Below are 24,490 nucleotides of genomic sequence, written 5' to 3' on the forward strand. Positions count from 1 at the left end.
TTTCTGATTTCAACAACTATTTAAAAAGGCAAAATATTTGAATTCCTTGTTTTTGAGTTTATGTATTAAACTCCAATATGACAAAATTTGCGCTATTTTTAGGTAAAGAAAACTTCACCTTCTGTTCGAGTTTCTACATGAAATTCTAACAAAACACTCGCATTTGATCACCTACTAGCTCTGTTTCCAGTTTCAACTTCTCACACGATGCACCAACTTCCGATGAATGCAATAGCGAAAACTATATTTGCTTATTACAACTCAACACAATGACAGACGGCGTGAAAGCCATCGAGTATTTTTGAAAATCCAGCAACGACGACAAAAAATCAACAACTTCTTAAAAGAAAAAAAAAATCAACAACTCCACGGCAAGGCGTGAAAGTGAAACCAATGACGTTTTTCCCACATTTGTAAACAGCAGGGGATCGGTGTGAGTAAAAAAGCACTGCATTGAAGCTAACAACAATACGCGCCCACCTCCCACTACTTCGGGGGAATCCATAGAAACTATGTTCCGATTTCTTTTCTGCTTTTCGAGTCAGAAATATTTCCTGTCCCTTACTTTCAAAAAGTCTCTTTTCTTTTCGTAACAATTTTACTTACAATATCCAATACGTAGAATTTTACATAAGCAGATGATAGTAGTAATAGAGCGTGGAGGGGGCTTTGCGGGGGGTGTTGACAAACATTTCTTTTGCTGTTCGTTTAGTTCTGTGTTCCGTTTCCGGTGTTAGTTGTATTTCGAACATTGGGAGTTCATATTAGCATGTTCTATACACTGTAGGAGTTTGAGTTTGCTTCAGTGAACTGACTTCTTCGTTTGTGTATTTGTCAATAGTTTAGGCTTTCTCGTGCTGGAGGCGAGATATGAAGACCACAATTTTTTACTACTTCGACTTGAATACGCTCTTGACAAATCGCACCTACGCAGCAGGAGGTTTTCTTATTCTGTGTAGAAAAAAAATGAAGAAAAAGAAAACTTTTAGGACTTGATGCGTCTCTGTTATTTTTTGTTGGAGGAAAATACTTCAATTTCCCATTCAATCTGAATCACTTAATATTTAAAAATTAAGATTTTTTCAGCATGCAATTTAACCACGAATTTGAGACATTTGGACATTTCCACACATGGCAGGAAAAAGATGATTCTATTCGAGTTTTAGGAAAAATCACTTCGTAGATGCGTTCATCAATTAATACATGACGGAGAATGTTTCTTTTCAATTAAAAAATATCTTACCTCCAATTATGGATTCCGTAAGATATGTTATAACAGTCAATTACATTACAACCACAATGTCACTTGCTCATGGTTTGGGAAAGATGACTAATCAACCTGCATTTAAATGCTTCTTTATTGCAAAACGTCAGGATATTGTGCACTAACTTCTTGCAAGCAGGGCCCGACTAACTAAAAATGAAGCCCACAATAGTTTGGAGGGCCCCCTGAACACTCTATGTCATATGCTGATTTACAGGTTTGGGGGCTCATCATATAGTGCATTTTTCACGATCCCTTTGTCTAGTTTTGTATCCCCTTTCCGGGCCCTTATGGTCATAAGGACCTCTTGCAAATCTGACATGGTGAACCCACTGAATACTGGCAGAATGAACAGAAATTCTCCTTTAGGAAGTTTTTTCTAATTAATAAAGAATTATTTTTTAAATAATGTTTTTCGAAAATACATGGACTGTTTGTATAGTTTTAATGCTACGCACATATCTTTAAAAAACTGGGTACCTTAGGAACATGGGGGCCCCAGGTTCAAGCCTAGTCAACCTGTGCGATAATAAGGCTCTCTGCTTGCAAGTGCTACTCAGCCGCGTAAAACCGTTACTTGTTAGTGCGATGCCGTCGCAACACAAGGCCCAAGCGCTGAAATATGACGTCACTCAATCCAAGCAACCGGATTATGTTGGCGCTTAATATTGGCACGTTTTGATTGAACTTTTTATTGTTGAGAAATAAGTTGATTTTATTGAATTGATAAAATAAATAAATAAATTATAGAAAATGCAGTATCATTTTTTTTTATTTCTAATGGCAAGATTTTATGACAACTACAGATACAAAAGTACAATTGGATTAAGAAGATAAACAAGTGGACAGAGATACAAAAAAATTAAATAATTATAAAGCGACGGTAACGGTTAGTGCCACTGTATCCATGGGCTGCGCTAGAACAGTTATAACTCTAAAACTTCACAGAAGCACAATGAAAGCAAGTTCACACTATCCATAAGCATAGAAATTTTCTTTTCCTAGTTTTTGTTTAATTCGTAATTCAAATAAACTATAGAAGGAGCTGCAGTCTCCGGAAAATGGCTGCGGAAAAAAAAAAAAACGAGATAAAACCAAGACCACCCACTTACGTATGATAAGGCCTTATTCAACGAGATATCTGGCTTTTCCGCGTAAAGTTGAAATGTTATCCCGTCTTTGGCTAATTTCTTAAGCTCACCGCAAACTGGCGTATTCAAAGTCTAAAACTGCGAATAGCACAGACGACAAATGAAAAAAAAAAATTCCGATTTTTTTTTCTGACATATTGTACTTTGAAAAATAAATAATAATTAAAAAAATAAAATAACAATATAAAAAAAGAAAATCGAACTAAGGTATGAGTGCTAGACGAAAACTATAATCGTAAATGAAACAGCAACTCCAAGAGCTTAAATTATGCTTGAACGAATCAATTCACACTACAGAAAACGAAACAGAATGCGGCACATCCCTTTTACCAGTTTTTAAAACATAAATGAATTCTTTTTCGCACTATGCCAGGCAGACTGGGGTGCACAGAAATTTTGGGGCCAGTCACGAATGATTTTTCCGGGCTCCCCTCAATGTTGTTCACCCCTATATTTCACCCCTAATTTTAAAAATATTGGGCCCCCTTCAGGTTCGCGCCCGGGCCATTAGGTGTCCCTTCTCACCCCCCCCCCCCCCATTGTGGCACGCCCTTGCAGGCAGAGATCTAAACTTGATAGCTAGACAGAACCTAATACGAACTAAAATATTTTTTAATACACTAAACGCATTCAATTATGAACTAATTGTTTTGAAAGCTAAATTTAAGTACCTTCACTATGATCAATTCTTCCTGAAAAATTACTTGTGCGCACGTGTTTGTATGTGTGTGCGTACTACCAAAATATTACTGTAACAGGGTTGCCAACTGCTTCGCATTTTGCGGAGCTGCTCCGCAAAAATGGCAAAACTCCGCGGCTCCATATGGAAATTATTTTGCTCCGCATTTCCCGGGCGCGTTTTCAAGCTTATATTTTGCTATTATCATGTCAAACATGCAAATATGGGAAATTAAAGATGCTTATACTCAAAGATTGAAATACTGTTTGAAGCTGTTTCATTAATTTAAAAATAATTATTTTAAACAATTTTAAATAATTGGTTTTAGTTATTTTTATTGATTTTTATACAAAATACCGAACTGCTCCGCAGATTTTCTAATTGCTCCTCAAAATCACCACGGGTGCTCCTCAAATTGCTCCTCTAAGCTTGGCAACCCTGCTATAAAGCAGTGGCGGATCCAAACCATGAAATAGGGAGGGGAACTTTTTCAGCAATTTATGTTTATGGGGTGGGGCGTACATGATATTATGTTTAAAAAATAACCATGAAAATTGAGCTATACAACATATCCTCTGCGTCTTAACGCGTCTTATAAAAAAAATTGTGCATTACAAATTCTGCAAGTAAAGCTCTCAAAAAATAATTTAAAAAACCGTTTTGCCCATTTCTGTATTTGTATTGTTGTTTTTATATTTTAATCTTAAAATGTTCACCAACTGGTAGGAGGGTCCAGGGGTTCTCTCCCGGAAAAATTTTGAAATTGTAGTACTAAGTACTAAGAACAGTTCTACGCGGTCTCTGATCAGGTTACACGGGGAGAAAAGGTTCGGGGGGGGGGGGGATCTTCGATAAAAAATTTTAGAAATTGAAGTTTTAAAAAGCGATAGTTGTTGACTGTAAGGTAAGAAATGGGACTTTTTGGGGCTTACCCCGATAGATTTTTTTCTTCTTTTTTTTTTGTATAATAGATCTAAATCGATCACCCCTCCGCCCGATATTTCGAAATTGAAGTTCCAAAAACGCAGTTACAGACAAACTTTGATGATGTTACGAACAGTGGAGTTTCTGGGGCTCTTCCCAAAAAATATTTCGAAACTGAAGTCTTAGAAAACGAAGTTTTTCAGCAATATTAGTGACGAAGGATTTAAACTCTCTCCTCCCTCTTAGATTTTTCGAAATCGTAATTTTTTTTATTTTTAGATTTCCAACGAGAGCATTCGGGCCCTTGTCTGGAAATTTTCGTAATTGTCGTCTTAAAAACGTGATTGTAGACCATATTCAGTAACGTTAGGGGTAAGGCTATTTTTCAAATTTGAAGCTCCAAAAAAGCAATATTAAACGACTCTCGACGTTTTCAGAATGCGAGGTGTTAGGTAGTCCTCCCCTGGAAATTTTTCGAAATTGTAATGTTTTTCATTTTTAGATTTCCAGCCAGAGCATTCGGGCCCTTGTCTGGAAATTTTCGTAATTGTCGTCTTAAAAACGTGATTGTAGACCATATTCAGTAACGTTAGGGGTAAGGCTATTTTTCAAATTTGAAGCTCCAAAAAAGCAATATTAAACGACTCTCGACGTTTCCAGAATGCGAGGTGTTAGGTAGTCCTCCCCTGGAAATTTTTCGAAATTGAAGACCTGAAAATGAAATTTGAGGAGCGCTTAAAAGGTTTTGGTGGGGGAAAGGATACTTCCAGAGCATAGCATTATGAAGACTTTCTTATTTTTAAACCGAAGAAATTTAGATTATTTTCGCGATATTTTCCCCCTTTTATTAAAATAATTTCGTTTTCCCCAGGTACGTTCTATTCTTCTCTTTAATTATAATAAATGTTTTTAAAAACATTCTAATCTGCCCTCTGTGGCGGTCCCCCCCCCCCCCTCTGGTTGTGCCACTAAATTGTGGAAGCTTTGCATATAATGATACTCTACACCAAATAAATACAAAAGACAGTTTAAACAGGTTTGTGTTCAAAAAGACTTCTTTAAAAGATTAGTACTGGAAAACAAATGAAAAATTTTACTCCACTCTTGTTTTAAAAAAAATAGGTACACGTGGGATTTTTTGAGGGGAGGGGAACATTTCCCCAGTTCTGTTCCGAGGATCCGCTACCGTTATTGTCTAATCGCTTTTCCTGGAGCCTTTCGTCAAGTTCTAAAAAAAAAAAAAAATCCTATACTCTGTTTTCTGAACAGTCTTAGGATCATTTGGGATTTTTTTGAAGGAAAAGGGGAACATTCCTCAGTTCCCCTCCTGGGATCCGCTTTTGCAATTCTCTCTTCACTTTCCTTGTGCCTTTCTTCAAGCTCAAGTTCTAAAGAACAGAATGATTTTGCTGTACTCTGTTGTGAAAATGTTTAGGTACACATGAGATTTTGGGGGGAGGGGAACAATCCTCCAGTTTCCCTCCGTTTACCCGCTTTTGCTATTTACTAATCGCTTTTCCTGAAGTCTTCAAGTTCAAGTTCTATAAAACAGAAGAATTTTCCTGCACTCTGTTATGAAATTTTTTAGGTATCTCTGAGATTTCGGGGGGGGGGGGGGGGAGCATTCCCCCTGCTCCCCTCCGTGGATCCACTTCTGCTGTTGTCTAATTGCTTTTCCTGGTTCCTTAGTTCACGTTCTAAAAAACGGAAATTTTTTCCTGTACTCTGTTTTCTGAACAGTTTTAGGTACTATTGGGATTTTTTTTTTTTTAAAGGGAGATGGGGATGGGAGAAACTTTCCGCAGTTATCCCCTCTTTGGATCCGCTTTTACAGTTCTCTTTTCGTTTTTCCTGGTGCCTTTCTTCAGCGGAATAGCAAAGGGAGTTCAGGGTACCTGAGTGTTGGATCAAACTCTTTGCGGAAAACTGCTGCCGAAGCAGCATAAAATTAACTTTTATGAAGGCTTAAGCCTTCATAAAAGTTAAATTAAAAAAAATAATCAACGATATAGTCAAACCCCGTTAACAGGAACTCGCTTAACGCAAATTAAATACCATTCCTCAATAATTCGAACTCACTTAAAGCAAAATAACTGCCGTTCCATGTCAGATAAAGCTAAAATTTAGTGTTAAATCAATCGTAAATTGGATTTTTTATTTTCTGAGTCACAAAAAAAAAAAAAAAAAATCTGATTAAAATCCGGTAAACGTGGAAATCGGTAACACGAAAAAATTTGGTGTCTCCTTCGAGTTCATGTTAACGAGGTTTGACTGCATTGATTCTTATTTTCGTTTCTGATTCAAAAGGATTGTTCGTGCGAATAATTTAAAAGGTGTAGTACCCCCCCCCCCCCATTGAAGTAAGTCACTTATCTTCATAATCCGTATTTTGGTAACTACCTTTAGAAATCGTTCTCTTTTCGAAACAAAAGTTCAGCCGAAAAGAAAGGGCAGCACATGTTTGGAGCTTCTGAATGACACTTGCATTCAGAAACTAGACAACGTGTAAGCATGTTGAGAACTATATTTCTTAAAACTGGCGTTCTGGCACTCATCACGCTACGTTTAAAGGAACAGCATTTCGAACTCAGAGATTGGACTTTGCGTGACAAAACCATTGCCAAAATTTAATGTAATAATGTTGATTTTAGCGTAAGTGTTCGTGAGTTGTCGGTTCTTTCGGAGGTTTTTTGAAAATAGATTCTAAACCTGTAGTGATTGACTGCTAAACTCATGTTTTCTACGTATGTTTAGAAAATGCCTTTTTCACGCATATAGGGTCATTGCACTGTAAGTTTTGTTTGTCTGAAGGACGTTAAAAAGCGTTTGATTATGCGTGCAATTTACATAAATTTATGAATTCTGTTTACATTTTCTGATAAAGCTTAGCGTTTATATTTATCCCGAGCAGGGCCTGATTACCCAAAAGGCTCAGGAAGCTTAAGCTTCCCCTCAAAACTAACAGGGGGCCCAAAAATGACTTAAAAACTTTGCAATATACTTTTATTACATTCGATAAATTATTTATGAAATGATATATATGAAACAACTAAACAGTCTTATCTGTTGCGAATGGGTGTACGAAAATATAAAATGTACAAAAATTCAATGGATCTGAGGAGGGCGGAGGGGTTCGCCGTTTTTGGAAATAATACATATAGCTATAGTGAGTTGTGTTTCAAAATGTGCGTAGAGTTTTCAGAAATATATCTTCCTCAACGCAAAAGGTGAGGGGCTCTGAAATGAGACTTAGCTTCCTCTAACTTCAGAGGTTAATCGGGCCTTGATCCTGAATAGTTAATCAATTGGAAGAAAGGGTTGTCATGAGCATGAACAACAAGAAAGACTTTTCGTTTCCAACTTTTGCACACTCGAAAGCTCTCCCGAAGAAACTACAGTGGACGCCTGTTAATTGAATCAGTGGTTAATTGACTCAACCGTTTTTATGAATCAAATTGTCAAAAAACAGAACAAAATTCAGCTTTACAGAATTAGCCCCTTTATTGAATCAGCCGTTTTATGGAATCAAAACTGTTTAGAACAAACGTGATTCATGTAAGCGGAGGTCACTGTTATAAGTATTTGATGACAATTTAATAACAATTCTTAAACCAGAGTTCTGGAAAGGGCTTGGAGGACAAGAAAAAAAGTTATTAAAAAGACAAATTACTCAGTAAGATGGTTCACTGCATCTTCTTGTTTGTGTGTATTGTGGTTTTTATCTAACGAATTCTAACTTGTCAGACGCAGAAATGTTGTTCATATATGATTGCTAAATGGGGAGCAAGTAAATTACATTGTGTGATGGACAAATAATGTGACTATTAGAGAATATTACTAAAAGAGACAGGAAAGAATGAAATGTTTAGGAACAAAGTTTGAATTTTTCACCAATTTTTATCCAGTTAAATTTATTTTGAAATATTTATTATTGTAATTGTTAGCATTAATTGGAGGAAAAAAACGAAAAAGCTCGAGATTCAGTCGAGTTCCGTTTTAATGAAGGCCAAGGGACGGAAAAATCAATTCTATGTAAAGATTGTTAACGTAATAATCGTATAATTTGAAATGGGGATAACCAAAGCTTTCGCTGCACGGACTTCACTAAAACGGGGTTTGACTGTATTATATTCAATAAAACTTACTTTTGACTTACATTTGTATTTTTTTTTTTTTTTTTTTTTTGGCGTTTTTTCAGTTGGCGTTATTGGGAACTCGTGTTCCTAATGATGCCAAATCACCTTTCGTTCTTCAAACTTCTGAAAAACAAAACTGATACCTTTCCTGTCAATAAAGATGGTCTAAGGAAAAAAGTTTTACTCTTGAAAGACTTTTAAGTTCAAACTATCCTTTTTCGTATCCAAAAGATGGTACAAACAATCAGAACCGATTACTCTTGAGAATTGAAAGGGAAGGAGGGGGGGGGAAAGGGGATAATCTCTTCCCCCCTGAAAACAAATTACTATTGCTTTTATAGCCAATTACTTGTTCCAGAAACAGAAATAAGAATTGATAATCGATTGTAAATTACTTACCAAAATATGCCTAGCTTTTCTTTCATTTCATCCCTACTCGTCATGTTTTCGCCAAAACAATGACCAAATTCATTTTTCGGCAATTTGCGTCCCCCAAATTCGTCAAAACACGAAGCATCGCTGCAGAACAACATCCCTCATGGAGCAGAAAAAAAAGGAGGCAGCAGTCTAATTTAAAAGCTCCGTGAAAAGAAAAGGAAATGAAGAAACGATCTAATCGCCGAAAAGAAAGATTCCCAGCGAGTGGTCCGAGGCTCCCGCGAGCACCACTCCAAAGCGAGGCGTTTTGAAAAAAATCAATCTTCTTCTGTGACTGTATTTCATTCTCTTCTTTTCCAATTCGCATGTAACAGCCAGCTGTTCGTTTCTATTACTTCTAGTAGACCCCGAGGGTCTACCTCAAAGTTGCCGCGACAAAAATTAAGCTATTAGTTGCCAGGAGTCTCCCTTTTCCTATCACTTGTTCTTTATTCTTGTTTTTCTCTCTTCCGTCTCTTCTAGACTCTTAATTTTCCGCGCGATTCATCACCACGCATTACACGGGGCTGAGGCACTTGACCCTTAGCGCCTGCCCCAAACGTTTGGGGCGTGGCCATTTTTTTGGGGCGGTTTATTTTCCCTTGTGAATGAAAAGCCTCACTCCCTGCCACAATTTATCAAAGCGAGAACAAAATGCGTTATCATTGCTTTTTTGTGTGCGGCTGACGTGGTGGTTGATGAAGATGACGTGAATGAAGTGCTCGAGATTTACTCACAGTTTTAATTTTCGCTTTTAAGAACCGGTTATTTGTTGCTACTGTTCAAGACTGTCTCTCAAGCTGGACACTTTGCTTAGTTTAACTTATGAAATAATTCGTATTGGTAGTAACTTCAAGGAATAATAAGAATGATTGAGAACTAATCATTTAATTAATGTTCTGATTTACACCCCGTATATCCAAACTTCAAAAATTAAAACTTCCAAATTCCCAGGTTGTTGGTGAAGAGGACGTGAATGAGGTTGACGAGATTTGAAGCTTGACCACCGAGAGATGGCGGATGACTTTGAAGCGGAAACATCATTCTTATTATTTGTAATAGGTTGTTTGCACAGATAGGATCAGCGAAAGCGTTTCTTACTATTGGGTGCTTTCTAGCTGATTCTACCAATTACAAATGACACAATTGAGGTTCCCACTTCAAGGTCATCCGCCATCTCTCCGTGGTCAAGCTTTACCCACAATTTAAATTGTACTTTTAAGAACCGATTGTGGCTACTTTTCAAAAGTGTTTCTCGCGCTTGATGTTTTGCTTTGTTATTTATGAAATAATCCACAAAGATATGGGTAGTTACTTGTTACTTCAATAAATAATTAAAAATATTTTTTTCATTGCTCCGATTTTATCTTTTATTAACAGAAGGCTGTAAAAGATGGAAAGAAGCCCGTTCCCAACCAGGGAAGCGAACCCAGATTTGCGACGAAGGATGCGCTACCACTTAAGCTACTGGCCTTCATTGACATGATGTAGTTATCATACATTGTGTCTATGAATCTTTTGTAATTATTGCTTTATTTTTATTTTTCGATATTACTCCCGCTCTTTCTCTCTTATTGTTTTGTGAGAATTTTCTTTGGAATTTTGATTTAGCAAAAGAATGATAAATTAAAATAACAAAACTTCCATTGTAACGAAAATACTATTCAGAACAATAAAATTGTATTTAGCAAAAATTGTTTTGTTTAGCAAAAATTCAGTCTCTAGTGAAGTAGCTACAAACTTTAATTTCAAATACAAAATATAATTGAGCACTTGTCCTTTAAATAATTACTACTTTTACAACCAATATAAAGGGTGTTTAAAGAATTAAAACGCATAATTTCCAGCAATAGATTAGAGCTCATAGCAAATTTAATTTTCCCTCTTCGAGCCTATTAAGGAAATTATTAAACATAATCTAATGTGTTTGTATTGTCCGTAAAATGGTCATTTAGCTCCGAAGAAGGAAACTTCGGGTTAGAAGAAGGGTCATTCCTCATTAGAACGTTGGAGCAGGAGCGCGTGCTCTTTTTGACCTCAGGGTCAACTTGAGACGAACCCTAAATGACTAAACGGTCTGTTGTGAGCATGAGGAAGAAAACCACTGGATTGTGAAACATTTTCTTACGGAAGATAATAATAAGGACAAATTTGTTCGTTGGCAAAAAACAAGAGATACCTTTTTTGTAAGAAATTTATTTCATAAATGTGTGGAAAAAAGTTCACTGCGAGGGTGCGAAGGAAAGAGTGGAGAGTATTTATAATGGAACATGCAGGGGCAACTTTATGAATTTCACAAAAAAGGAGAAATGAATTCACATAGCAGAAACTTGTTAGTGTTAAAGATTAAAAAAGGAGAAAACAAATCCATTTTTTTAAGCAAAGTCATTGTTAATTAATGAATAAACAATTAAAATATTTTTAAAAAAATATCTCAACGTAAAATCACACAAACTTGGAGAGAACGAGGACTGCACTTACGTGTTTCGGGATTACAAAGAGGTCCCTTTTTCAAAGCAAAATAGGTGAGCTTATGGATGAACAGGCATAAAACAAGCGACAAAAGCTGCAAATTTGGGCAATTTGACATTGTGATCTTTTCTCTCTCTTTTCTGCGAAAAGGTATTTCCTTATTTCTCGAATGAAAAGTTGTTTAACAGATCATTACAAACCTACTTTCCGTATATGTTGTACATTCAGTATGTAAGCGTACAGAAATATACAAAGAAAATTATAAAAATGAATCACGAAAAAAAGTAAAAAGTCCTCTAAAATAAAATTTTTTATTTGAATAAGTAATTGAAAAAATGTGTGTAAACACTATTTGTACACAATAATCAGATAATAACAAAAATAATATGCCCCCTCCCCAGAAGATTGATTTTAATTTTTAACGGCTGCTCCCAGCTCCGCCCCCGTCCTCCCACAAAAATAAAAGGTATTAAAATTCAACAATTTATTTGAAAATAATTTATTTTTTCGTCGATACGAAAAAGAAAAATGAGTAGTAATAATTATGAAATTGTTTTAAAAATAAATATTTTGCATATCAATGATCATTTACATTGATATTTTGCAGTTTTCTTTGATTCTATCAATAAGTTTCTTACTTTCAAGGTCAAACTCAAAATGTAGAATTTTAAAAATATTTAGAAGAAAAAACCTTCATTTGCTCTGTACTTACGTATATTCAACTACTTTAAAGAGTTCAATTGTCTTCAACCATTTAAAAACAACTAGAAAAGGACAATATTGTTTTCTTGTTCGATAAGTTCCTATTACTGTATAAAATATGTTTTTCGGTTTTGACTTCGTTTGTACGAATACTAGTGTCTGTTATATGCAAGCCAAGCGTTATGTACATTCCTCATTCTTTACTTAGATAATATCTAGGTAATGGTCGCCTCAAAGCAGCAGTAAGATATCTCACTGTTGTTCCTGAGATTAGATGTCTTACTGTTACTTTGAAGCAACGATATATATTCAAGTTATTTCAATCGTTACTAACATTCCACGCACAGTCTTAGTCTTTTCAATACCTAATTTAACAAAAGGTAAGAATCTGAACACGTCTGGTATTCGAAAAGTGATGAATTATATTCCATTCCTAACATAGCGTCCACTAAAGTAGGGACATTACTGGTAATCCGGAATTGACCATTCATAATCCTTCTGAAAAATATTTGATTAAAATCTGACTGCACACAGATTCCCATGCCCTGCCGTGGGAAATTCCTCAGTTTCAGTCGGGCTGCAGAGTAAACCATTTTTCTTTCTCGGTAAGACCTAATTTTTGTCTTTCAGTTGGAAAAAAATCTGTGGCATCCAAGTGCTTGTCAAAATTTGAATCAATTCAGAAAATTATAGCAAAAAACTCAAATTTTAGTTGAATAAAAAACATTTACGGGAGAAAATAAACTAGATCATTCAGCGATTTTTTAAAATAATATTTTGTGCCCCCCCCCCCCTCCCCTCCTTTCAATTACAGAATTTTATTTGATATCAAAGTACTAAAAATATTATTAAACAAAGGTATTGAGAAAAAAAAAAGCAAGCGAAGTTAACTGCGAGAACTCTTTAACTGTAACGAAAACTTTGTTTTTCTGATAACAAACATGAAGAAAATGGCTGCATCTGTAATATTTTAATGCACATAATTGTATCATTCTATACACGTAATTGCTTACTAACAAACTTAATGTGTTTTTGCAACTGCGAAGTCTTCTGTATGAGCTTTATGAGTTTACTTGTAAACATATGATGTGGAACGAGACTTGAAAGCCCAATCGAGATATTCTATTTGCAGCCAGGGAAACAAAGGAATTGCGGTTGTTGTGCTATAAGAAAGGTAAGCAAGTTGAATTTTCCTTAAATTTTCGAAGTTAAAAAGCTGTAAAGTGAACTGCGAACCAGAATTAAGTGTTTTAATGTAAACTACCTTTCTGCAATTTGATTGCTGGATGCAATTTATTTGCTAACTTGTTCTTAAACATGACAGCTGTAACACTAATCAAGTTTTTAGACCAGATTATGTATAATTTCAAATTATGTCCCATAAATAAATGCATCACTAAGACTACTGGATTAAATTAACATCAAAAGGGGGCACTTCAGCTAACAACGAAAGAACCCCAATGTACCAACCACCCTTCAGTATGCCACAAAATTGCTACTATCACAGATGCTGTCAAACCCCCGATATTTTGAGAATTTTTCTTTTATTATTTTTAATCCTGAGTCATTCCATTTCAAAACAGGCAGGCAGGTATGAAAAGTGTCACATAACCATCACCGATTTTTTTGAAAAAAATATAGTTGTTCCAGCTATGAACGATCCCAAAATCATTTTGCAAGATTTTTTTTTTTTTTTTTTTCAGTTACAGCCTAACTAAAATTCTGCACAAAATCAGCCATTTTGGAAAAAAAAAACAGCAAAACACTCGATTTGAAATGGACACTCTATTTCAAAAGTATTTCATCCATTTGAATGATTCTTTTTTCTGAAAATAAATAAGGACCCATCTATCATCTTGACATTATTTTTGAAAATTTAGTTAGGTTTTTTGATAACGAAAAAAATTATATTTGTGACAAAAAACTGCATTTTTACCGATTTTATGATTTTTTTCCCCTATGGAAAAAAAAGTTTTTTATACTAAGCAGAGATGGCAGTCTAAAGCCCTTTATATGATAGCTTCATAACATATTTTATTATAATACTTAGAAGCATAAAGACTTGGAAATAAAATTTGAAATTTTGAAAAAAATCAAAGATTAACGGTTTTTGAAGTGAGATTACTCAAAAAAAAAAAAGGTTTTAAAATCTAAAAATTAGCTTTTTTGAACCCCTTTTAATACTTAACAAGTGGATATACACCGCATGCCGTGATTTTTCTCAGAAAATGTTTTATGATTTTTTTGAAAGTGACCTCATTGCCCATGGCATAATGTAAAATGAAAATGTCTAATAATTTCATTCACTGAAATTCTAATTATATTAATGCCTAATAGCTACAATAATGGTGTACTTTATCAGCAACAACTGAAACCTTACTGACTTTTAATAGTATATGTGTAACAAACCAATTTTGATGACCCAGCGTTTGGTGACCAACTGACTTCGTTATACAAATATATTTTTTCTGCTGATCAGAACTTAATTGATATGAAAGCTGAGTGCACAATTAACTATACCATTAAACCTGTGGACGTTTGTATGTGTGTCTATAACTCTATCTCCTATGGACTGTCAATATGTACCAGGTCAATACTGGTACCGTTAGTTACAGGACAGAGGACATCCTTGAGAATCTCAAAGTTACCCTGAGTGACAATAAATAACCTTGCTTGTTTTGCAGCGTGCTAAATTATTAGAAAAGGTGCTTCCTCCTTCTAAGCCAAGATGCTTATGAAGACCAATCTCGGCTAAAAAAAAATACCTTTGCGTCATTTTTTTAATTTTCGGAACAAGAATCTTTCAGAAGTCATATTGCGCTGAATTTGCCTACAAACTCTGAGAAATAATTTGTCTGGTGCCTAATTTTTTTTTCCAGAATTTAGATTTTGTATGTCTCTGCTTGTAGAATTAAGAGAAAGCAGTTCATCAATAAATGAATCTTACAAGTACTTACATAATGAGTAAATATTAATAAATCCGCGTTTCTTCTTACGTTCATGTCTCCAACTAACAAAACATTCAGCCAAAATCATGAATTTAATGAAGTTATCAAGAGAGAAAAAAAAAATGTTTCACTTCAACGATTTATATTAGCGAAATTTGTCCAATCAGCATGCGGAAGAAATATTCAGTGCTTCATAGCTCAACGACTTGCACTAATAATAATTATCTAACTGAGTATAAAAATATATTTGACATCCAAAATTGATTTTTTTTTTTTTTTTACACATTTTTTCGGAATGGATAACTGTTTATGTGTTTTCGCTTCGGGAGCCCATTAAAAGAAATTCTGATAGAGCTGAGCTGAACTGTCTCATTTTGTTTATTTGAACAATGTAGTGATATCTCACTGAGCGACAAGTACTCTTTCAATTTTTTTTTTTTTTGGTTTATTTGAATTTGTTGATATTTTCCCTCTATTTTTGAAACGGTAGATATGAAGAGATGGTGGTTACGGTCTGCTGGAACTAATGACTGAGATGGAAAGACGCGGTCAAAAAGAACTCCCAAAAAGGAAAATGCTTGAGTTTGGAATAGAAATAGTTAGTGCACCGGTCTTTCAATAAAGAACCCAAAACATTTATTTGGCTCCAAAAGATTGTGTGGGATGGAACTCCTTTCTTGTGATGTAAAAGCTCCAATTTCAAGTTCCTGCTTCAGTTGCATAAATTGATCTACCACAAAAAAGATCAGGTCCGTAACGCAAGTTAAAGCAAAAAATAAAAAAAAAATTTTAATTTATTTTTGCGCGATAAAAAAGAAATGTGTTGCCATGAACATGCGAGTAATCATGCGTTTTAAATTTTCGAATCTTTAATTAGAGATGTTCAGCTATCATATTACGGGAAATTTCTCTGGTCTGTAATGAGAGCAGTAACATCAGAGTAGAAACCATTTGGTTCCGAATGCGTTACCGTTTTTTTTTTTTTTTTTTTTTTTTTTTTTTTGCAGTTTAAATGCATTGTTTTTACTGCTATGTTTTAAAATTTCCTTAAGTTTTCAAAATATGTTTTAAAAACATAATTTTCTCCCTAAGATTTAAACTCCGAAACGAAATTAGTTCCGTTTTTTCTCCCTCTGTTTTTTTTTCTTTTCTATTTTATTATTATTGTTTATTTTTAACATTGATTTTTGGACTTTTGTTCATAAATAGTGCCTTGAAAGTTGTAACTTTGCTTTAAAATATCAAAATTATTGAATTAGCTTCGTTTATTTATTTATTTATTTATTTATTTATTTTTAAAGAATGCTTTTCTTTATGTTGATTCAAAAATTAACCTCTTTTTGAAACCTACTTCTTCATTTCCTTTTTATAGAATTTATCATTTACATAATCTATTTACTGATCTTAATTTGTTGATATTTTTGTTATACACCCAGAAAAAACCAATCTATATAAATATAAATTTGTTCTTCAAAATAATTTTACTACTAAACTTAAAAGTCAGTGCATGTTTTTTTTTAAATTACTTTCAGCTAATAAGTTTTACAAAAGTACGGGTAAATTAAAGTTTAGGAAAAAGAAGGGGTAAAACTTTTTTGGCAGAAGAGTGTCTGCTTGGATTAAGACTGGTAGAAAATAGCAAAACCCACTAATAATTCCTTAAAGTATAATTTGGAATCAACCACAGTTAAATCGCTGAACCAATGTGAAAAAAATTGAAAGATTTCGGAAAAGAAATTAATCTTTTAAAATCCGAAGACGACTCAAAGTTTACATTATTGCTAGCAACAGCAGAACGGAAACACATTCGTAGAAAAAAAAAAAAAAAAAGGTATCAGTGATGTAGAAAAATATAAATTTTCTTTCATTTCAGAATAAAATTAAAAAGTTTGCGAAAAAAGAAAAAGCAAAATGATTACTTGATCATTGACTCTAAATAAATTTTTTTTTAAATATCGCTTTGAAAAGGGTCCTTGAAATTGGGACAATTTGTGATAATGGAGAGGAAAGGAGTAACCAGCAGCGCGACATCACACATTTTAGTTGAAACATTTTTTAAGACAATATGTTTATGTAATATAGCATGACATGTGACAAGAGGAGAGGATAAGGTGAAATGAGACACTTAGAGATAAAAGGGAAAGGGGGGGGGGTGAAAATGCTAGAAACAAGCATAATTAACATAGTATATAAGCATAATTTATGGATAACCCCTTCAAAACAAAGATGTATTTTCAAAGGACATACAAATAAGGGCAAAATAACTTGATGGAAGTCAGAAAATCTGTCCAGGAGTTTTGATTACTGTAGTTCACGTATAATTATTACAAGTTTTTTTTTTTTTTTTTTTTTTTTTTTTTTTTTTTTTTTTTTTAATGTTACAGGGTAAAGGCTCCAGTAGTAGGCCATTTAAGAGAGCGATTTCTGTTTTTTGTTAACCTATAAATTTTAGCAATCAACACAACAATTAAAACATTGTAAGACTTTAGGCTATACCTTTCTAATAATGATTCACTAAATTGTTTCGGAAATAAAAAAAAAATTATTTTAAAAACTAACCTCTTGTTAATACGAGAAAATGCTCCAGTAGTCGTCCATAGACATCCAGTGCTCGGCCATGTATGAGCCCAGTAGTCGTCCGCTTTATGTTCATTACTTTTATGGGGTATGAGTGAATAAATTTAAACAAAATTTAATGCTAAATTTACAGCACAGCAGTGTACTTACAAAATTAATTTTTCCAATAAGTGCGAAATATTTCTGCATTTTTGATGTCTTCGTAACATTTTTTTTTTCAATTAGCAACCAGTTTTGATATGCATCACATGTAATACCTTTTTTATTATTTTTCTTCTACATCACTTACTAAAGTAGTATCATATAGTAGAAAAACATAAATTAAAGAATGGAAAAGACCCGGTTTTTTGGGGAAAGGGATTTTGAGAACATGATAACGTAAAGTCTCCCCCACTCCCTCCTGGCGCAACAAAAATTTCTGTATTAACTGTGTATGCTAAAATAAGGACTCAATAAAGGAGTTGATAGAATTCATGATCGATAAAGAGTGAATTAATGATCGATATCATTGACACCTAACTGGTCAAATATTCATTAGAGCGAAGCATAAAATTAAAATTGTAGTTTTAGAAACAATTTCAGCTCAAAACAAAACAAGTAAAAATCCGTTCAAAAAGCACTTAAAAGATTGGCAATCGTTAGCACTTCTGAAACAATTTATGATTAAAAAATGTACTTTTGTTGTGAACGAACTTTAGTAAGATGAAATGTGTCGGCCGGTCCATATTTTCATTTTTTTTTTGGGGGGGGGGTAAAGTGTACGAATTTAATGCATTTAAAAAGAAATAAGAATCAAAATACTAGTAAAATTGCAAATTAAAATTATGTTTTGAAAGTACAGTGGGTCAATTGCCCCCCCCCCCCCCACGGATTGCCCAAATGACGTCCCTGTATGTTGGTAAATTGAAATTGAGAAATGAGGGACGTCATGAAGATAGTCTTACAGCTTACAACAAGAACATTAGTAAACAATGAATAAATTAAAATGGAGTGGGTAGCAACGTATAATACAACTTTGAAATCATGTTATTTTAAAATAAATTCAGCATAATTTTAAACAGGAAGTAAATTTTGATTTCCTTGTGAAGAAAACCCAATTTGGTTAGAAGCAGTAATAAAAAGTGGTACCAACATTTGGAATATTTAGTCTTGTTAGAATACAAGTTTCATGCACCTTTGGTAAGGCAAATAGTTTAGCAAAATGAGCAATCGAAAGAATAACCCCAGGTTTAACTCTCATTGAAATAATTTGAGCTAACGTAACTATTTCAGCATTACATCTTAATTCCTTACAATGGAAATGTTTATTGTCGATTAAATATGCCGAATTAGATCATTTGTTTTATCAATTTCACCAACGCATCATGATTCGATGAAAAAAAAAAAAAACCTGATAAATTACCATTTGGTAATGAAAAATTGAGTGTTAGAATTTACAAGTAGTTTTTTACAAGATCACATTGATTTTTAAATTAAAGTATTCAAATCGAAAAGAAATTTTAAAAACATCTCATTTTTTAGGAGTCTCCGTTTAAAAAAAGTGTAGCATTCAAATTAAAAAAAAAAAAACCCTTGGTGGGGGGGGGGACTTTTTGACTTTAAAATTAACTTCCTACATGTCAATGTGAGAGTTTTTTTAAGCTTACGGAAATAATGTTCATTATTCTGAGAATGTTAGCAAAATTTGCGCTAATAGTTGATGGGTCATTTCACGGTAATTAAGACATTTATGTAGAGTCCGTAACGGAGCCTTTTTTTTTGCCATAACTTTTTAATTTACTGTTTGATTAGCATATTATTTTATTTTGAGCTTTTCCTACCAACACACCAACTCAGATTAAAATAATTTGCAAATCAAACAATAAATTAAAAAGGTATGGCAAAAAAAGGTACAGTTACGGACTCTACATAAATGTCAAAAATACTGTGAAATGACCCTGGTACTTTTCTGTAGACTCAGTTTTAATATCGAAAATTCTTCTGGCGAGATGTTTTAACAGATAACTGCATTAAAAATTTCATCGCTAGGACGAGATACGTATAGACTTTTTAGCAAATACTTGCAGTAAGTGAATATTTATTTCTACTAAAGCTAAGTATCTACCTAGGCCGTGGGGAAGCCTAGGTTTAATCACTCTTTTTCGGAGGACTCTATGTCCGAAACCATAAAATCCGTAGAGGGTACTTGCTCATTTATTCTGCGGACCCGAAAATAATGCAAACGCTTGTTAACCTTTTGAAAACTATGGGGCATATGTATCCCCCCAGTGGCGGCGTGAGAGCAAAAGTAGACGTCGGCCACGCAGTTTTGCGAGGCCCTTTTAATCATAAAATATTCTCAGACAAATAATTGAATTCATGGAATTAATTTTTGTACTAACTACTGGCACTTAGAGTTCCTAATTCACTTAATTGCTAGGACGAAAACATTTTGTGATTAGTAGTGCAGTCTAAAAGAAGTTTTTTTGGTGGCGGGGGGAGGAGGCGGCACATTGACGGGGGAAAAAAATTACCTGATAAAAAGGGGGTTCTGGGGGTTCTCCCCCGGAAAAATTTTGAAATTTATAGTTTAAAAACGCCATTTTAGGCTTTCTTTACTGACGTTAAGGGAAAAAAGGTACAGGGTGTCTCGGTGGAAATTTCTAGAAAATGAAGCATTAAAAACACAATTATAAGCCATATTTATTGACCTTAGGGTCAAAGACTGTCCTAGATCGATTCTTTAAAAAAAAAAAAAAAGATCAAAACCAATCATTTGCAAATTCTCTAAATTGAAGTTTCAAAAACGGAATTTTAGACAAACTTCGAAGATTTTACGGGAAGGAAAGGAGCTCTTCCCTCGAAAATTTTTGAAAATTATGGTACTAAAAACTTTAGCAATATTTTACATTCAGGAGCCATTCCTCTTAAACTTTTTGTTCATGTAGTTTAGAAAGCCTAATTGCTTATGATATAAAAGAAAGACGGTATGGGGACCCTTGCCCGAATATTTTCCGAAATTCAAGCCTCAAAAATGCGATTGTAAGGCCATTTTTTGTAATATTAGGCTCGGTAATTTTTGAAATTCAAACTAAAAAAACGCAATTTTAAGCGATTTTCGATGTTGTTGAGTATTTAGTGGCTTTAGGCTGGAAATATCGCGAAATTAAGATCTGGAATTTCAGTAACTGCTCCATAATGCTTTCGATGTGTGCGTTTGTATGTGTGTGGAGGGGGGGGGAGTTGAGAGGAGCAGCATTTTGAATATTTTCTTACTTTTAGATGAACTTAGGAAACAAAAGAAAAAAGAAAGGAACTGAAAAGAAGAGCAAAAAGAAGGGGATGGGGAGGAGTAGAGTTAACTGATCAATAAGCTGCTGCCATTGAATATTTTTAACTCAGACCCCGACAGAATTGGGCCAAATATTTGCTAAGTCTGGGCTCTGTGCACTCTCCCCCTGCACACACTATTTTGATTACTTTTGCGTCTGTTGTATTTAATAAGAGCTTCAATCAAAAACATGGAAATATCTTAAAACTTCTGAGAATTTTGCGAGGCCCTATCTGCGCGAGGCCGTCGGTAGCTGCCGACGTCGCCGACGCCTAGCGCCGCCACTGATCCCCCAACTGCAGTTTCTCTCTTATTAGAGATGAAAACTCTAGAACAGCCATAAATGATCTGTATGCATTTTTCCTCTCTTTGACGCTGAGATTGCCTTCACACTGGTAACTAAAATTGATTTAGCAGTGGCGAGAGTCCGCAAGCATGGTTCAACTAATCTTGTAACATGGAGAAAAAAGTGAGTTTTTGAGATGCGAGGGCCATTCACTTTGCATTGCTCCAGTGCCATTTTTTAACTTGAACATATTATATTGTTCTTTCTAAAATATTTTATTTTTTACTGATTTATTTATTTATTTGAAGCTTAACCAGAAGGATGAAGTAAATGTGTAAGTAAATCTGTTTATTTTGCAATAACAAACATTTAACCGCCGTAACAAATATAAACATAACTTGCACTACAGACTGAACTAAACCAATGAAAATAAAAGCAGTAAAAAAAAGTTGCTTTGAATCCCTTGTTTCACAAATACCCCTAGACGCTCTACATCCTTATAGGTAATTTAATTACCTATTGTTTGTCTGGCCTTTTAACTAAATAATTTGATATTTTTGTAAGATAAACCAATAAAATAAAACAAATAAGCAACACATTTATTTAAATTAACTTTTAAACTGCACCGAACGTCGAAAACATATTTAAATGCTGCAAATTGAAAGCATACCATTTAGAAGACACTTATTTTATATTTTCATTAGTCGATGAGCATTTACTTGTTACGAACTAAAAAAAGAACCAAATTCATTGTAAAAATAAATACGATGAAACAGATAAATGGAAAATATCGAAAAGTCCTTTTTCTTTTGGAGAAGTATCTACAACGTTCGTGAAAGCAAATTAAATTTTCATAATTGTAAAAACTACTTTCTTCTTTCTTCCAGAAATGCTGTTTCGAAGATGTGACAACTTATTTACTTGTGTCTCTTAATCGTGCCATCGCTTTTGCGAAGCAGAAAAACATTTTACGAACCATTAGCCATTATCGGCAGTCTCCTACGCAAAGAGCGATTTGCATAAATAAAAACTTGTTATCCTTCCACGGACACAGGAATGTTGGGAAAAATAGAAATCAATTTTTCCCCATGCAATTACGAAAAATGCTTAAACAGTTTGCTTAATATTATTGAAACTCTGTTTTTACCATTATTGAAGCGCTCATGCTTGAAAATCTTCTTCTGTTTTGACCTTGCAATTTCGGAAAAAAAACATAACGTTTAAGGGAAGCAAATTATTCTCTTTATGAATTAAATTGAACTTTAATCAATCGTTTAATCTTTAGTGACGTTAATGTGCACTCCTTACGTGTTTTGTCCTTTTACGGCAGGAAACCGTCTTTTGAACGGAAAGGATTGTAGTTTTATATGCTCATTATTTTCTTTCTTTCTTCTTTTTTGCTTTCTGTTGAATTTCCCTATTTGGCTTCGCTTGCCATTTTATCTTCTAAATGGAAAGTAATTGTTTTACTTGAAACAGGAAATTTTTCTTAAAAACACCTGAAACGATTTGTTTTATTCTTCTTCAAATATTTATAGGCACTCAAGTGTGATAAAAAAAAAATTCAAAATGTGTAATTCTTTCCAAAAGTGTTAAACATGCAGTGAAAAAACAATTCTTGAAAATTTACTGTGAAAAGTATTGGTATCTGTGTTGCCAGTGTACTTTTTAATAAAAAATCCCTTAAAATTTTGTACTAAACATTTTGCGACAAAATTTGCTGCCCAGTCTACAGCAATTCGGAGTAAAACATTTCACAGTAGGGTAGGATTTTACACCTTCGCAAACCTGTACGCTCAAATCTGTTTTTATGCGATGCATGAACCGCATTAAAAAAATAAAAAAAAATCTCCCGAAATTTCACAAGTAGCTTTTAAAAAGGTTTTCGCAATATCATTAAAAAAAAAAAAAATGCGATGTCCACATAAAAAGTCTCACGTAGAAAATAACTCATAACCTTACTACTGTGGACGCCGGTCAATTGAATCAACCGTTTTAATGAATCAAATGGTCAAAAACAGAATGAAGTTCAGCTTAATTGAATTAGCTGCTTTATTGAATCAGCTGCTTTATGGAATCGAAACTGTTTAGAACAAACGTGATCCATGTAAACGGCGGTCACTGTGTATAATATATGGAAGTGCTTCTTTAAACGAATTCAAGACACGGCAGCTACTTTAAATCTCTCCAAACCTTTTAAATATGACTTTCAAATACACATACAAACATTTAAAAATATATTATTTACATATGTTTTTATTCTACACATACAAAACTGTTCAAAGCGTATAAGCATTACCCTTCGTAGTCTGACAACACGCGAATTTTCTTGTGGTTACATGATTAAAAATAAATTTCGTTGCTTGAAGATACTATCTCGCACTCTTTTTATAGATGACTTCCTCAATTATGTCCCAATTTGATTGAAATTTTTAATGCGCTGCACAAAAAAAAAAAAAAAAAAAAAAATCGGACAAAAAAAAAGTTTGATTGTTTTGGCAACATGGGCTGACAAAAACTTTTTACCGTACGTTTTTAGGACTTCGTTTCAGTGTATTTAAGTACGAAAATGTTTTACGCAGCTGTCTCGGAGTAATTTCAGAGGTTGGGTTGCAACATAATCAAATTGAATTATAATAGTATAATAGTAATTTCTAACATAATAATAAATAGTGTGGAAATAGCTTATAAAAACAAATGTTGATTTAGGAACTTAGTATAAAATGAAAAATTTCCCTTATTTTTGTTTAAAAGATTTTCTTTTTCTTTACATGTACTCAAGTTAGCACATTACAGGTATTAATTTTTCATTCTGCACTGTAAAAAATCTCGGAAAACTCTCTGAATATACAAAAAAGTTTTCCGTAATACACAGATTCGTACGCCCTCCGCAGTTTTCTGCTATAATCAGAAACGTTTCCCGTTTAGCAAGAAAGTAAGAGTCGACGCATGCGCAGATTACACGGCAATTTTATAGTCCAGCAGCAAATCTAAACTGAAACTTTCGAAAGCACGCAATGAAAACAAGTGCTGACTCATGTATGCGAAGTAACACTCATCAAGGATATTAGTAGAAGTTTTGTTCCTCGCATGAATTCACTGAAGATAATTTTAAAGTCTTATATTTTCTTGCTTATGTATCGTCATGAGATTGAATTTGAAGCTATGTCACTTATTTTTAAGTACGAAGTGCAAATTCTCGACGCATGCTCGCGGAAGGAATACAAACTGAAATTAAAAACCAAATAACTGCCGAGAGGACGCCATGTAAATTCATTGCGTCGCATAACTTGTGTAGGTAATTTACTTTTTTCTTGGATACTTTTCTTCTTTCTACCAAATGGGTAATTTTTGTTGGCAGAATTTTATTCTGTCATAAAAATCACCTTTTTGGTGACCAAAGCCTGCAAAAGACCACCACCGACGAATAGGTAAGTCGCTTTGCAACTCTATTACTTTAAAGAGATTTAGTTCATATAAAAAAATTTAAGTAAGTGTTATTGTGTACTTTGTTTTTATGTGTCAATCTCAGTTAATATTTGGCTGAACATTTATGTATCAAGCATTATGAATTAAATGTTATAATATGCAAATTGTCAGGTTTGATAGTTCGTCTTTAAGGTT

Source organism: Uloborus diversus, chromosome 5 (assembly GCF_026930045.1).
Source record: "Uloborus diversus isolate 005 chromosome 5, Udiv.v.3.1, whole genome shotgun sequence".
NCBI classification, from domain to species: Eukaryota; Metazoa; Arthropoda; class Arachnida; order Araneae; family Uloboridae; genus Uloborus; species Uloborus diversus.